General features: G+C 45.6%; 6 non-coding genes across 6 annotated transcripts; 3 read left to right on the forward strand and 3 right to left on the reverse strand.

Moving 5' to 3' along the window:
• Window positions 1–3287: 3287 nt before the first annotated feature.
• TRNAG-GCC (transfer RNA glycine (anticodon GCC)) lies at window positions 3288–3358 on the reverse strand. Its single transcript has one exon. It is a non-coding gene; the product is annotated as a tRNA-Gly (tRNA).
• A 134-nt stretch (window positions 3359–3492) lies between these two features.
• TRNAK-CUU (transfer RNA lysine (anticodon CUU)) lies at window positions 3493–3565 on the forward strand. Its single transcript has one exon. It is a non-coding gene; the product is annotated as a tRNA-Lys (tRNA).
• A 4794-nt stretch (window positions 3566–8359) lies between these two features.
• Window positions 8360–8430, reverse strand: TRNAG-GCC (transfer RNA glycine (anticodon GCC)). The gene has a single exon. It is a non-coding gene; the product is annotated as a tRNA-Gly (tRNA).
• Window positions 8431–8564: 134 nt separating this feature from the next.
• On the forward strand, window positions 8565–8637 carry TRNAK-CUU (transfer RNA lysine (anticodon CUU)). The gene has a single exon. It is a non-coding gene; the product is annotated as a tRNA-Lys (tRNA).
• A 6411-nt stretch (window positions 8638–15048) lies between these two features.
• On the reverse strand, window positions 15049–15119 carry TRNAG-GCC (transfer RNA glycine (anticodon GCC)). The gene has a single exon. It is a non-coding gene; the product is annotated as a tRNA-Gly (tRNA).
• Window positions 15120–15253: 134 nt separating this feature from the next.
• On the forward strand, window positions 15254–15326 carry TRNAK-CUU (transfer RNA lysine (anticodon CUU)). The gene has a single exon. It is a non-coding gene; the product is annotated as a tRNA-Lys (tRNA).
• The last annotated feature ends 1038 nt before the right edge of the window (window positions 15327–16364 follow it).

Below are 16364 nucleotides of genomic sequence, written 5' to 3' on the forward strand. Positions count from 1 at the left end.
GGCGCCATTTTGCAATTTTTGACATTTCAGCTCAAGCAAGCAAGCCCGGCTAGCTCAGTCGGTAGAGCATGAGACTCTTAATCTCAGGGTCGTGGGTTCGAGCCCCACATTGGGCGATCAAAGCTTCTCCTTTTACTTTCTACTAGGCAGAGCTCCTCCAAAACGATTACAAACCATCACCAGGCCATCACTTCCTCTTTCACATGCCACTCCCCACTCCCTTTGCTAACAAACGAAAATGTCATCTCAGCTTTCCCCTTCACTTTTACTCACACAACCTCTTTTAACAACTTTTCAGCAAAAGTGCTTCACCACCCCAAGAAAGAGAAAAACACTCCTTCTTACAATCTTACTCATCTTTCCTATACTACTTTTCTTATCTGCTTTTCCCAGATTTCCGTTGGCTTTACTCCAGTCCTTTTGTCAAGGAGAGACTTACAATCAATCACTTGACAAGGAACAACCACCTGAAAGATACTCATTCTCGTATGCCTGGTGCACACCATGCAATTCCCCATCAGATAGATGGGCCGATAGATCCTTTCCGACAGACACGATCGGATTTCCGTTCGGATTTCCGATAACTACTATGCAAATCCATCAGAAAAACGATCGGAAATCAGATCGGACCTGCCGGAAATCATCTGTTCGACCCATCTATCTGACAGGCATTGGTATGGTGTGTATTAGGCTTTGCACTCCAAAGGTGCTCACATAGCAGTATGAGGAGGGCACTCTGCACACGGCCTGAGATTTAGCTGAGAGGATTGAAAAAAAGGAAGTTGCTCTTTCCCTTAACTTGTTTTTAGATGAGGTACTTCCCAACAAAAGTTACAAACCAAAAAGCCTTTCAGTCCCGGCAAGCAAAAAAAGTGGTTGCTTTCATTTGACTTAAGTTTGTTACTACTTTTTTTTCTGTACTTTTAGTATGTTTTCTTAATTGCTAGGTGCTGGGAAAGCAAGTTGTAGGTAAGCTGACACAACATCTCAACATCTACTGTGAGAAAACTCAGGACAAAAGTAGAATGAATGAGGGCCTAGAGAGAACGCTCCAAATTTGAGCAAGGCCCTGAGTAGAGTGCAAAGACAACAAGGCAAAAAGTTGTAAAACAACACCAGATGAGCAGATGCTGCTGACTTGGCATTTCCGAGGCTTTTCTAGACAGTTAAAAAGAAGCCTAATAGGTGAGTACTGGAGAGGGAGAGATGCTGCACGTCACTGGCACTGCTAGAAGACATGCAAGGCCTTTGGGCACGCAAGTGTCCCAAGGCTGCTTTAACTTGTGTGTCTTAGAGTCATGTTTGCTGGGTACTAGGGTCCCTCTTCTCGACTGTCAGCCAGCACTGTGGCCAAGTGCCACGGTGACTCTTGCAAATGTCCTTAACCTCCTCAGCGGTATGGACAGAAATGTCCATCCATAAAAACATGCTGTGAACAGTATAAACGTGCATACACATCAATACTCTTCTGCACTGTATACTAGACCCTTGCTTGACACAGTTTGGCAAGTTACAGGAAAAAAAAAAGTTTTAAAAATACATTTTATCACTTTTTGCAAAGAAATCCTGGGAATTGAACGCCGGGGAGGTTAAATGGCTTCTGGCCTGCAGAGATGTCTTAAGCTTGAGAAGTGCAAAGTGTGGAGGTGTGCCAAAATCCTAGCATTTGCATTGGCCGGGAATCAAACCCAGGCCTCCCGCGTGGCAGGCGAGAATTCTACCACTGAACCACCAATGCCTTGCCCTGTTGCTCGGTGCTGAAAAACGTGGCCAGCCAAATCAGGCCATACAAGATTGCCTTCTTCTGTGCGGATGGCAAAGGTGAGGCTGGCGCCATTTTGCAATTTTTGACATTTCAGCTCAAGCAAGCAAGCCCGGCTAGCTCAGTCGGTAGAGCATGAGACTCTTAATCTCAGGGTCGTGGGTTCGAGCCCCACGTTGGGTGATCAAAGCTTCTCCTTTTACTTTCTACTAGGCAGAGCTCCTCCAAAACGATTACAAACCATCACCAGGCCATCACTTCCTCTTTCACATGCCACTCCCCACTCCCTTTGCTAACAAACGAAAATGTCATCTCAGCTTTCCCCTTCACTTTTACTCACACAACCTCTTTTAACAACTTTTCAGCAAAAGTGCTTCACCACCCCAAGAAAGAGAAAAACACTCCTTCTTACAATCTTACTCATCTTTCCTATACTACTTTTCTTATCTGCTTTTCCCAGATTTCCGTTGGCTTTACTCCAGTCCTTTTGTCAAGGAGAGACTTACAATCAATCACTTGACAAGGAACAACCACCTGAAAGATACTCATTCTCGTATGCCTGGTGCACACCATGCAATTCCCCATCAGATAGATGGGCCGATAGATCCTTTCCGACAGACACGATCGGATTTCCGTTCGGATTTCCGATCACTACTATGCAAATCCATCAGAAAAACGATCGGAAATCAGATCGGACCTGCCGGAAATCATCTGTTCGACCCATCTATCTGACAGGCATTGGTATGGTGTGTATTAGGCTTTGCACTCCAAAGGTGCTCACATAGCAGTTGAGGAGGGCACTCTGCACACGGCCTGAGATTTAGCTGAGAGGATTGAAAAAAAGGAAGTTGCTCTTTCCCTTAACTTGTTTTTAGATGAGGTACTTCCCAACAAAAGTTACAAACCAAAAAGCCTTTCAGTCCCGGCAAGCAAAAAAAGTGGTTGCTTTCATTTGACTTAAGTTTGTTACTACTTTTTTTTCTGTACTTTTAGTATGTTTTCTTAATTGCTAGGTGCTGGGAAAGCAAGTTGTAGGTAAGCTGACACAACATCTCAACATCTACTGTGAGAAAACTCAGGACAAAAGTAGAATGAATGAGGGCCTAGAGAGAACGCTCCAAATTTGAGCAAGGCCCTGAGTAGAATGCAAAGACAACAAGGCAAAAAGTTGTAAAACAACACCAGATGAGCAGATGCTGCTGACTTGGCATTTCCGAGGCTTTTCTAGACAGTTAAAAAGAAGCCTAATAGGTGAGTACTGGAGAGGGAGAGATGCTGCACGTCACTGGCACTGCTAGAAGACATGCAAGGCCTTTGGGCACGCAAGTGTCCCAAGGCTGCTTTAACTTGTGTGTCTTAGAGTCATGTTTGCTGGGTACTAGGGTCCCTCTTCTCGACTGTCAGCCAGCACTGTGGCCAAGTGCCACGGTGACTCTTGCAAATGTCCTTAAATGGCTTCTGGCCTGCAGAGATGTCTTAAGCTTGAGAAGTGCAAAGTGTGGAGGTGTGCCAAAATCCTAGCATTTGCATTGGCCGGGAATCGAACCCGGGCCTCCCGCGTGGCAGGCGAGAATTCTACCACTGAACCACCAATGCCTTGCCCTGTTGCTCGGTGCTGAAAAACGTGGCCAGCCAAATCAGGCCATACAAGATTGCCTTCTTCTGTGCGGATGGCAAAGGTGAGGCTGGCGCCATTTTGCAATTTTTGACATTTCAGCTAAAGCAAGCAAGCCCGGCTAGCTCAGTTGGTAGAGCATGAGACTCTTAATCTCAGGGTCGTGGGTTCGAGCCCCACGTTGGGCGATCAAAGCTTCTCCTTTTACTTTCTACTAGGCAGAGCTCCTCCAAAACGATTACAAACCATCACCAGGCCATCACTTCCTCTTTCACATGCCACTCCCCACTCCCTTTGCTAACAAACGAAAATGTCATCTCAGCTTTCCCCTTCACTTTTACTCACACAACCTCTTTTAACAACTTTTCAGCAAAAGTGCTTCACCACCCCAAGAAAGAGAAAAAAACTCCTTCTTACAATCTTACTCATCTTTCCTATACTACTTTTCTTATCTGCTTTTCCCAGATTTCCGTTGGCTTTACTCCAGTCCTTTTGTCAAGGAGAGACTTACAATCAATCACTTGACAAGGAACAACCACCTGAAAGATACTCATTCTCGTATGCCTGGTGCACACCATGCAATTCCCCATCAGATAGATGGGCCGATAGATCCTTTCCGACAGACACGATCGGATTTCCGTTCGGATTTCCGATCACTACTATGCAAATCCATCAGAAAAACGATCGGAAATCAGATCGGACCTGCCAGAAATCATCTGTTCGACCCATCTATCTGACAGGCATTGGTATGGTGTGTATTAGGCTTTGCACTCCAAAGGTGCTCACATAGCAGTATGAGGAGGGCACTCTGCACACGGCCTGAGATTTAGCTGAGAGGATTGAAAAAAAGGAAGTTGCTCTTTCCCTTAACTTGTTTTTAGATGAGGTACTTCCCAACAAAAGTTACAAACCAAAAAGCCTTTCAGTCCCGGCAAGCAAAAAAAGTGGTTGCTTTCATTTGACTTAAGTTTGTTACTACTTTTTTTTCTGTACTTTTAGTATGTTTTCTTAATTGCTAGGTGCTGGGAAAGCAAGTTGTAGGTAAGCTGACACAACATCTCAACATCTACTGTGAGAAAACTCAGGACAAAAGTAGAATGAATGAGGGCCTAGAGAGAACGCTCCAAATTTGAGCAAGGCCCTGAGTAGAGTGCAAAGACAACAAGGCAAAAAGTTGTAAAACAACACCAGATGAGCAGATGCTGCTGACTTGGCATTTCCGAGGCTTTTCTAGACAGTTAAAAAGAAGCCTAATAGGTGAGTACTGGAGAGGGAGAGATGCTGCACGTCACTGGCACTGCTAGAAGACATGCAAAGGCCTTTGGGCATGCAAGTGTCCCAAGGCTGCTTTAACTTGTGTGTCTTAGAGTCATGTTTGCTGGGTACTAGGGTCCCTCTTCTCGACTGTCAGCCAGCACTGTGGCCAAGTGCCACGGTGACTCTTGCAAATGTCCTTAACCTCCTCAGCGGTATGGACAGAAATGTCCATCCATAAAAACATGCTGTGAACAGTATAAACGTGCATACACATCAATACTCTTCTGCACTGTATACTAGACCCTTGCTTGACACAGTTTGGCAAGTTACAGGAAAAAAAAAAGTTTTAAAAATACATTTTATCACTTTTTGCAAAGAAATCCTGGGAATTGAACGCCGGGGAGGTTAAATGGCTTCTGGCCTGCAGAGATGTCTTAAGCTTGAGAAGTGCAAAGTGTGGAGGTGTGCCAAAATCCTAGCATTTGCATTGGCCGGGAATCAAACCCAGGCCTCCCGCGTGGCAGGCGAGAATTCTACCACTGAACCACCAATGCCTTGCCCTGTTGCTCGGTGCTGAAAAACGTGGCCAGCCAAATCAGGCCATACAAGATTGCCTTCTTCTGTGCGGATGGCAAAGGTGAGGCTGGCGCCATTTTGCAATTTTTGACATTTCAGCTCAAGCAAGCAAGCCCGGCTAGCTCAGTCGGTAGAGCATGAGACTCTTAATCTCAGGGTCGTGGGTTCGAGCCCCACGTTGGGTGATCAAAGCTTCTCCTTTTACTTTCTACTAGGCAGAGCTCCTCCAAAACGATTACAAACCATCACCAGGCCATCACTTCCTCTTTCACATGCCACTCCCCACTCCCTTTGCTAACAAACGAAAATGTCATCTCAGCTTTCCCCTTCACTTTTACTCACACAACCTCTTTTAACAACTTTTCAGCAAAAGTGCTTCACCACCCCAAGAAAGAGAAAAACACTCCTTCTTACAATCTTACTCATCTTTCCTATACTACTTTTCTTATCTGCTTTTCCCAGATTTCCGTTGGCTTTACTCCAGTCCTTTTGTCAAGGAGAGACTTACAATCAATCACTTGACAAGGAACAACCACCTGAAAGATACTCATTCTCGTATGCCTGGTGCACACCATGCAATTCCCCATCAGATAGATGGGCCGATAGATCCTTTCCGACAGACACGATCGGATTTCCGTTCGGATTTCCGATAACTACTATGCAAATCCATCAGAAAAACGATCGGAAATCAGATCGGACCTGCCGGAAATCATCTGTTCGACCCATCTATCTGACAGGCATTGGTATGGTGTGTATTAGGCTTTGCACTCCAAAGGTGCTCACATAGCAGTATGAGGAGGGCACTCTGCACACGGCCTGAGATTTAGCTGAGAGGATTGAAAAAAAGGAAGTGGCTCTTTCCCTTAACTTGTTTTTAGATGAGGTACTTCCCAACAAAAGTTACAAACCAAAAAGCCTTTCAGTCCCGGCAAGCAAAAAAAGTGGTTGCTTTCATTTGACTTAAGTTTGTTACTACTTTTTTTTCTGTACTTTTAGTATGTTTTCTTAATTGCTAGGTGCTGGGAAAGCAAGTTGTAGGTAAGCTGACACAACATCTCAACATCTACTGTGAGAAAACTCAGGACAAAAGTAGAATGAATGAGGGCCTAGAGAGAACGCTCCAAATTTGAGCAAGGCCCTGAGTAGAGTGCAAAGACAACAAGGCAAAAAGTTGTAAAACAACACCAGATGAGCAGATGCTGCTGACTTGGCATTTCCGAGGCTTTTCTAGACAGTTAAAAAGAAGCCTAATAGGTGAGTACTGGAGAGGGAGAGATGCTGCACGTCACTGGCACTGCTAGAAGACATGCAAGGCCTTTGGGCACGCAAGTGTCCCAAGGCTGCTTTAACTTGTGTGTCTTAGAGTCATGTTTGCTGGGTACTAGGGTCCCTCTTCTCGACTGTCAGCCAGCACTGTGGCCAAGTGCCACGGTGACTCTTGCAAATGTCCTTAAATGGCTTCTGGCCTGCAGAGATGTCTTAAGCTTGAGAAGTGCAAAGTGTGGAGGTGTGCCAAAATCCTAGCATTTGCATTGGCCGGGAATCAAACCCAGGCCTCCCGCGTGGCAGGCGAGAATTCTACCACTGAACCACCAATGCCTTGCCCTGTTGCTCGGTGCTGAAAAACGTGGCCAGCCAAATCAGGCCATACAAGATTGCCTTCTTCTGTGCGGATGGCAAAGGTGAGGCTGGCGCCATTTTGCAATTTTTGACATTTCAGCTCAAGCAAGCAAGCCCGGCTAGCTCAGTCGGTAGAGCATGAGACTCTTAATCTCAGGGTCGTGGGTTTGAGCCCCACGTTGGGTGATCAAAGCTTCTCCTTTTACTTTCTACTAGGCAGAGCTCCTCCAAAACGATTACAAACCATCACCAGGCCATCACTTCCTCTTTCACATGCCACTCCCCACTCCCTTTGCTAACAAACGAAAATGTCATCTCAGCTTTCCCCTTCACTTTTACTCACACAACCTCTTTTAACAACTTTTCAGCAAAAGTGCTTCACCACCCCAAGAAAGAGAAAAACACTCCTTCTTACAATCTTACTCATCTTTCCTATACTACTTTTCTTATCTGCTTTTCCCAGATTTCCGTTGGCTTTACTCCAGTCCTTTTGTCAAGGAGAGACTTACAATCAATCACTTGACAAGGAACAACCACCTGAAAGATACTCATTCTCGTATGCCTGGTGCACACCATGCAATTCCCCATCAGATAGATGGGCCGATAGATCCTTTCCGACAGACACGATCGGATTTCCGTTCGGATTTCCGATCACTACTATGCAAATCCATCAGAAAAACGATCGGAAATCAGATCGGACCTGCCGGAAATCATCTGTTCGACCCATCTATCTGACAGGCATTGGTATGGTGTGTATTAGGCTTTGCACTCCAAAGGTGCTCACATAGCAGTATGAGGAGGGCACTCTGCACACGGCCTGAGATTTAGCTGAGAGGATTGAAAAAAAGGAAGTTGCTCTTTCCCTTAACTTGTTTTTAGATGAGGTACTTCCCAACAAAAGTTACAAACCAAAAAGCCTTTCAGTCCCGGCAAGCAAAAAAAGTGGTTGCTTTCATTTGACTTAAGTTTGTTACTACTTTTTTTTCTGTACTTTTAGTATGTTTTCTTAATTGCTAGGTGCTGGGAAAGCAAGTTGTAGGTAAGCTGACACAACATCTCAACATCTACTGTGAGAAAACTCAGGACAAAAGTAGAATGAATGAGGGCCTAGAGAGAACGCTCCAAATTTGAGCAAGGCCCTGAGTAGAGTGCAAAGACAACAAGGCAAAAAGTTGTAAAACAACACCAGATGAGCAGATGCTGCTGACTTGGCATTTCCGAGGCTTTTCTAGACAGTTAAAAAGAAGCCTAATAGGTGAGTACTGGAGAGGGAGAGATGCTGCACGTCACTGGCACTGCTAGAAGACATGCAAGGCCTTTGGGCACGCAAGTGTCCCAAGGCTGCTTTAACTTGTGTGTCTTAGAGTCATGTTTGCTGGGTACTAGGGTCCCTCTTCTCGACTGTCAGCCAGCACTGTGGCCAAGTGCCACGGTGACTCTTGCAAATGTCCTTAAATGGCTTCTGGCCTGCAGAGATGTCTTAAGCTTGAGAAGTGCAAAGTGTGGAGGTGTGCCAAAATCCTAGCATTTGCATTGGCCGGGAATCGAACCCGGGCCTCCCGCGTGGCAGGCGAGAATTCTACCACTGAACCACCAATGCCTTGCCCTGTTGCTCGGTGCTGAAAAACGTGGCCAGCCAAATCAGGCCATACAAGATTGCCTTCTTCTGTGCGGATGGCAAAGGTGAGGCTGGCGCCATTTTGCAATTTTTGACATTTCAGCTCAAGCAAGCAAGCCCGGCTAGCTCAGTCGGTAGAGCATGAGACTCTTAATCTCAGGGTCGTGGGTTCGAGCCCCACGTTGGGCGATCAAAGCTTCTCCTTTTACTTTCTACTAGGCAGAGCTCCTCCAAAACGATTACAAACCATCACCAGGCCATCACTTCCTCTTTCACATGCCACTCCCCACTCCCTTTGCTAACAAACGAAAATGTCATCTCAGCTTTCCCCTTCACTTTTACTCACACAACCTCTTTTAACAACTTTTCAGCAAAAGTGCTTCACCACCCCAAGAAAGAGAAAAACACTCCTTCTTACAATCTTACTCATCTTTCCTATACTACTTTTCTTATCTGCTTTTCCCAGATTTCCGTTGGCTTTACTCCAGTCCTTTTGTCAAGGAGAGACTTACAATCAATCACTTGACAAGGAACAACCACCTGAAAGATACTCATTCTCGTATGCCTGGTGCACACCATGCAATTCCCCATCAGATAGATGGGCCGATAGATCCTTTCCGACAGACACGATCGGATTTCCGTTCGGATTTCCGATCACTACTATGCAAATCCATCAGAAAAACGATCGGAAATCAGATCGGACCTGCCGGAAATCATCTGTTCGACCCATCTATCTGACAGGCATTGGTATGGTGTGTATTAGGCTTTGCACTCCAAAGGTGCTCACATAGCAGTATGAGGAGGGCACTCTGCACACGGCCTGAGATTTAGCTGAGAGGATTGAAAAAAAGGAAGTTGCTCTTTCCCTTAACTTGTTTTTAGATGAGGTACTTCCCAACAAAAGTTACAAACCAAAAAGCCTTTCAGTCCCGGCAAGCAAAAAAAGTGGTTGCTTTCATTTGACTTAAGTTTGTTACTACTTTTTTTTCTGTACTTTTAGTATGTTTTCTTAATTGCTAGGTGCTGGGAAAGCAAGTTGTAGGTAAGCTGACACAACATCTCAACATCTACTGTGAGAAAACTCAGGACAAAAGTAGAATGAATGAGGGCCTAGAGAGAACGCTCCAAATTTGAGCAAGGCCCTGAGTAGAGTGCAAAGACAACAAGGCAAAAAGTTGTAAAACAACACCAGATGAGCAGATGCTGCTGACTTGGCATTTCCGAGGCTTTTCTAGACAGTTAAAAAGAAGCCTAATAGGTGAGTACTGGAGAGGGAGAGATGCTGCATGTCACTGGCACTGCTAGAAGACATGCAAGGCCTTTGCACGCAAGTGTCCCAAGGCTGCTTTAACTTGTGTGTCTTAGAGTCATGTTTGCTGGGTACTAGGGTCCCTCTTCTCGACTGTCAGCCAGCACTGTGGCCAAGTGCCACGGTGACTCTTGCAAATGTCCTTAAATGGCTTCTGGCCTGCAGAGATGTCTTAAGCTTGAGAAGTGCAAAGTGTGGAGGTGTGCCAAAATCCTAGCATTTGCATTGGCCGGGAATCGAACCCGGGTCTCCCGCGTGGCAGGTGAGAATTCTACCACTGAACCACCAATGCCTTGCCCTGTTGCTCGGTGCTGAAAAACGTGGCCAGCCAAATCAGGCCATACAAGATTGCCTTCTTCTGTGCGGATGGCAAAGGTGAGGCTAGCGCCATTTTGCAATTTTTGACATTTCAGCTCAAGCAAGCAAGCCCGGCTAGCTCAGTCGGTAGAGCATGAGCCTCTTAATCTCAGGGTCGTGGGTTCGAGCCCCACGTTGGGCGATCAAAGCTTCTCCTTTTACTTTCTACTAGGCAGAGCTCCTCCAAAACGATTACAAACCATCACCAGGCCATCACTTCCTCTTTCACATGCCACTCCCCACTCCCTTTGCTAACAAACGAAAATGTCATCTCAGCTTTCCCCTTCACTTTTACTCACACAACCTCTTTTAACAACTTTTCAGCAAAAGTGCTTCACCACCCCAAGAAAGAGAAAAACACTCCTTCTTACAATCTTACTCATCTTTCCTATACTACTTTTCTTATCTGCTTTTCCCAGATTTCCGTTGGCTTTACTCCAGTCCTTTTGTCAAGGAGAGACTTACAATCAATCACTTGACAAAGAACAACCACCTGAAAGATACTCATTCTCGTATGCCTGGTGCACACCATGCAATTCCCCATCAGATAGATGGGCCGATAGATCCTTTCCGACAGACACGATCGGATTTCCGTTCGGATTTCCGATCACTACTATGCAAATCCATCAGAAAAACAATCGGAAATCAGATCGGACCTGCCGGAAATCATCTGTTCGACCCATCTATCTGACAGGCATTGGTATGGTGTGTATTAGGCTTTGCACTCCAAAGGTGCTCACATAGCAGTATGAGGAGGGCACTCTGCACACGGCCTGAGATTTAGCTGAGAGGATTGAAAAAAAGGAAGCTGCTCTTTCCCTTAACTTGTTTTTAGATGAGGTACTTCCCAACAAAAGTTACAAACCAAAAAGCCTTTCAGTCCCGGCAAGCAAAAAAAGTGGTTGCTTTCATTTGACTTAAGTTTGTTACTACTTTTTTTTCTGTACTTTTAGTATGTTTTCTTAATTGCTAGGTGCTGGGAAAGCAAGTTGTAGGTAAGCTGACACAACATCTCAACATCTACTGTGAGAAAACTCAGGACAAAAGTAGAATGAATGAGGGCCTAGAGAGAACGCTCCAAATTTGAGCAAGGCCCTGAGTAGAGTGCAAAGACAACAAGGCAAAAAGTTGTAAAACAACACCAGATGAGCAGATGCTGCTGACTTGGCATTTCCGAGGCTTTTCTAGACAGTTAAAAAGAAGCCTAATAGGTGAGTACTGGAGAGGGAGAGATGCTGCACGTCACTGGCACTGCTAGAAGACATGCAAGGCCTTTGGGCACGCAAGTGTCCCAAGGCTGCTTTAACTTGTGTGTCTTAGAGTCATGTTTGCTGGGTACTAGGGTCCCTCTTCTCGACTGTCAGCCAGCACTGTGGCCAAGTGCCACGGTGACTCTTGCAAATGTCCTTAAATGGCTTCTGGCCTGCAGAGATGTCTTAAGCTTGAGAAGTGCAAAGTGTGGAGGTGTGCCAAAATCCTAGCATTTGCATTGGCCGGGAATCGACCCCGGGCCTCCCACGTGGCAGGCGAGAATTCTACCACTGAACCACCAATGCCTTGCCCTGTTGCTCAGTGCTGAAAAACGTGGCCAGCCAAATCAGGCCATACAAGATTGCCTTCTTCTGTGCGGATGGCAAAGGTGAGGCTGGCGCCATTTTGCAATTTTTGACATTTCAGCTCAAGCAAGCAAGCCCGGCTAGCTCAGTCGGTAGAGCATGAGACTCTTAATCTCAGGGTTGTGGGTTCGAGCCCCACGTTGGGTGATCAAAGCTTCTCCTTTTACTTTCTACTAGGCAGAGCTCCTCCAAAACGATTACAAACCATCACCAGGCCATCACTTCCTCTTTCACATGCCACTCCCCACTCCCTTTGCTAACAAACGAAAATGTCATCTCAGCTTTCCCCTTCACTTTTACTCACACAACCTCTTTTAACAACTTTTCAGCAAAAGTGCTTCACCACCCCAAGAAAGAGAAAAACACTCCTTCTTACAATCTTACTCATCTTTCCTATACTACTTTTCTTATCTGCTTTTCCCAGATTTCCGTTGGCTTTACTCCAGTCCTTTTGTCAAGGAGAGACTTACAATCAATCACTTGACAAGGAACAACCACCTGAAAGATACTCATTCTCGTATGCCTGGTGCACACCATGCAATTCCCCATCAGATAGATGGGCCGATAGATCCTTTCCGACAGACACGATCGGATTTCCGTTCGGATTTCCGATCACTACTATGCAAATCCATCAGAAAAACGATCGGAAATCAGATCGGACCTGCCGGAAATCATCTGTTCGACCCATCTATCTGACAGGCATTGGTATGGTGTGTATTAGGCTTTGCACTCCAAAGGTGCTCACATAGCAGTATGAGGAGGGCACTCTGCACACGGCCTGAGATTTAGCTGAGAGGATTGAAAAAAAGGAAGTTGCTCTTTCCCTTAACTTGTTTTTAGATGAGGTACTTCCCAACAAAAGTTACAAACCAAAAAGCCTTTCAGTCCCGGCAAGCAAAAAAAGTGGTTGCTTTCATTTGACTTAAGTTTGTTACTACTTTTTTTTCTGTACTTTTAGTATGTTTTCTTAATTGCTAGGTGCTGGGAAAGCAAGTTGTAGGTAAGCTGACACAACATCTCAACATCTACTGTGAGAAAACTCAGGACAAAAGTAGAATGAATGAGGGCCTAGAGAGAACGCTCCAAATTTGAGCAAGGCCCTGAGTAGAGTGCAAAGACAACAAGGCAAAAAGTTGTAAAACAACACCAGATGAGCAGATGCTGCTGACTTGGCATTTCCGAGGCTTTTCTAGACAGTTAAAAAGAAGCCTAATAGGTGAGTACTGGAGAGGGAGAGATGCTGCACGTCACTGGCACTGCTAGAAGACATGCAAGGCCTTTGGGCACGCAAGTGTCCCAAGGCTGCTTTAACTTGTGTGTCTTAGAGTCATGTTTGCTGGGTACTAGGGTCCCTCTTCTCGACTGTCAGCCAGCACTGTGGCCAAGTGCCACGGTGACTCTTGCAAATGTCCTTAACCTCCTCAGCGGTATGGACAGAAATGTCCATCCATAAAAACATGCTGTGAACAGTATAAACGTGCATACACATCAATACTCTTCTGCACTGTATACTAGACCCTTGCTTGACACAGTTTGGCAAGTTACAGGAAAAAAAAAAGTTTTAAAAATACATTTTATCACTTTTTGCAAAGAAATCCTGGGAATTGAACGCCGGGGAGGTTAAATGGCTTCTGGCCTGCAGAGATGTCTTAAGCTTGAGAAGTGCAAAGTGTGGAGGTGTGCCAAAATCCTAGCATTTGCATTGGCCGGGAATCAAACCCAGGCCTCCCGCGTGGCAGGCGAGAATTCTACCACTGAACCACCAATGCCTTGCCCTGTTGCTCGGTGCTGAAAAACGTGGCCAGCCAAATCAGGCCATACAAGATTGCCTTCTTCTGTGCGGATGGCAAAGGTGAGGCTGGCGCCATTTTGCAATTTTTGACATTTCAGCTCAAGCAAGCAAGCCCGGCTAGCTCAGTCGGTAGAGCATGAGACTCTTAATCTCAGGGTCGTGGGTTCGAGCCCCACGTTGGGTGATCAAAGCTTCTCCTTTTACTTTCTACTAGGCAGAGCTCCTCCAAAACGATTACAAACCATCACCAGGCCATCACTTCCTCTTTCACATGCCACTCCCCACTCCCTTTGCTAACAAACGAAAATGTCATCTCAGCTTTCCCCTTCACTTTTACTCACACAACCTCTTTTAACAACTTTTCAGCAAAAGTGCTTCACCACCCCAAGAAAGAGAAAAACACTCCTTCTTACAATCTTACTCATCTTTCCTATACTACTTTTCTTATCTGCTTTTCCCAGATTTCCGTTGGCTTTACTCCAGTCCTTTTGTCAAGGAGAGACTTACAATCAATCACTTGACAAGGAACAACCACCTGAAAGATACTCATTCTCGTATGCCTGGTGCACACCATGCAATTCCCCATCAGATAGATGGGCCGATAGATCCTTTCCGACAGACACGATCGGATTTCCGTTCGGATTTCCGATCACTACTATGCAAATCCATCAGAAAAACGATCGGAAATCAGATCGGACCTGCCGGAAATCATCTGTTCGACCCATCTATCTGACAGGCATTGGTATGGTGTGTATTAGGCTTTGCACTCCAAAGGTGCTCACATAGCAGTTGAGGAGGGCACTCTGCACACGGCCTGAGATTTAGCTGAGAGGATTGAAAAAAAGGAAGTTGCTCTTTCCCTTAACTTGTTTTTAGATGAGGTACTTCCCAACAAAAGTTACAAACCAAAAAGCCTTTCAGTCCCGGCAAGCAAAAAAAGTGGTTGCTTTCATTTGACTTAAGTTTGTTACTACTTTTTTTTCTGTACTTTTAGTATGTTTTCTTAATTGCTAGGTGCTGGGAAAGCAAGTTGTAGGTAAGCTGACACAACATCTCAACATCTACTGTGAGAAAACTCAGGACAAAAGTAGAATGAATGAGGGCCTAGAGAGAACGCTCCAAATTTGAGCAAGGCCCTGAGTAGAGTGCAAAGACAACAAGGCAAAAAGTTGTAAAACAACACCAGATGAGCAGATGCTGCTGACTTGGCATTTCCGAGGCTTTTCTAGACAGTTAAAAAGAAGCCTAATAGGTGAGTACTGGAGAGGGAGAGATGCTGCACGTCACTGGCACTGCTAGAAGACATGCAAGGCCTTTGGGCACGCAAGTGTCCCAAGGCTGCTTTAACTTGTGTGTCTTAGAGTCATGTTTGCTGGGTACTAGGGTCCCTCTTCTCGACTGTCAGCCAGCACTGTGGCCAAGTGCCACGGTGACTCTTGCAAATGTCCTTAAATGGCTTCTGGCCTGCAGAGATGTCTTAAGCTTGAGAAGTGCAAAGTGTGGAGGTGTGCCAAAATCCTAGCATTTGCATTGGCCGGGAATCGAACCCGGGCCTCCCGCGTGGCAGGCGAGAATTCTACCACTGAACCACCAATGCCTTGCCCTGTTGCTCGGTGCTGAAAAACGTGGCCAGCCAAATCAGGCCATACAAGATTGCCTTCTTCTGTGCGGATGGCAAAGGTGAGGCTGGCGCCATTTTGCAATTTTTGACATTTCAGCTCAAGCAAGCAAGCCCGGCTAGCTCAGTTGGTAGAGCATGAGACTCTTAATCTCAGGGTCGTGGGTTCGAGCCCCACGTTGGGCGATCAAAGCTTCTCCTTTTACTTTCTACTAGGCAGAGCTCCTCCAAAACGATTACAAACCATCACCAGGCCATCACTTCCTCTTTCACATGCCACTCCACACTCCCTTTGCTAACAAACGAAAATGTCATCTCAGCTTTCCCCTTCACTTTTACTCACACAACCTCTTTTAACAACTTTTCAGCAAAAGTGCTTCACCACCCCAAGAAAGAGAAAAAAACTCCTTCTTACAATCTTACTCATCTTTCCTATACTACTTTTCTTATCTGCTTTTCCCAGATTTCCGTTGGCTTTACTCCAGTCCTTTTGTCAAGGAGAGACTTACAATCAATCACTTGACAAGGAACAACCACCTGAAAGATACTCATTCTCGTATGCCTGGTGCACACCATGCAATTCCCCATCAGATAGATGGGCCGATAGATCCTTTCCGACAGACACGATCGGATTTCCGTTCGGATTTCCGATCACTACTATGCAAATCCATCAGAAAAACGATCGGAAATCAGATCGGACCTGCCGGAAATCATCTGTTCGACCCATCTATCTGACAGGCATTGGTATGGTGTGTATTAGGCTTTGCACTCCAAAGGTGCTCACATAGCAGTATGAGGAGGGCACTCTGCACACGGCCTGAGATTTAGCTGAGAGGATTGAAAAAAAGGAAGTTGCTCTTTCCCTTAACTTGTTTTTAGATGAGGTACTTCCCAACAAAAGTTACAAACCAAAAAGCCTTTCAGTCCCGGCAAGCAAAAAAAGTGGTTGCTTTCATTTGACTTAAGTTTGTTACTACTTTTTTTTCTGTACTTTTAGTATGTTTTCTTAATTGCTAGGTGCTGGGAAAGCAAGTTGTAGGTAAGCTGACACAACATCTCAACATCTACTGTGAGAAAACTCAGGACAAAAGTAGAATGAATGAGGGCCTAGAGAGAACGCTCCAAATTTGAGCAAGGCCCTGAGTAGAGTGCAAAGACAACAAGGCAAAAAGTTGTAAAACAACACCAGATGAGCAGATGCTGCTGACTTGGCATTTCCGAGGC

Source organism: Hyperolius riggenbachi, chromosome 4 (genome assembly GCF_040937935.1).
Source record: "Hyperolius riggenbachi isolate aHypRig1 chromosome 4, aHypRig1.pri, whole genome shotgun sequence".
NCBI lineage: Eukaryota > Metazoa > Chordata > Amphibia > Anura > Hyperoliidae > Hyperolius > Hyperolius riggenbachi.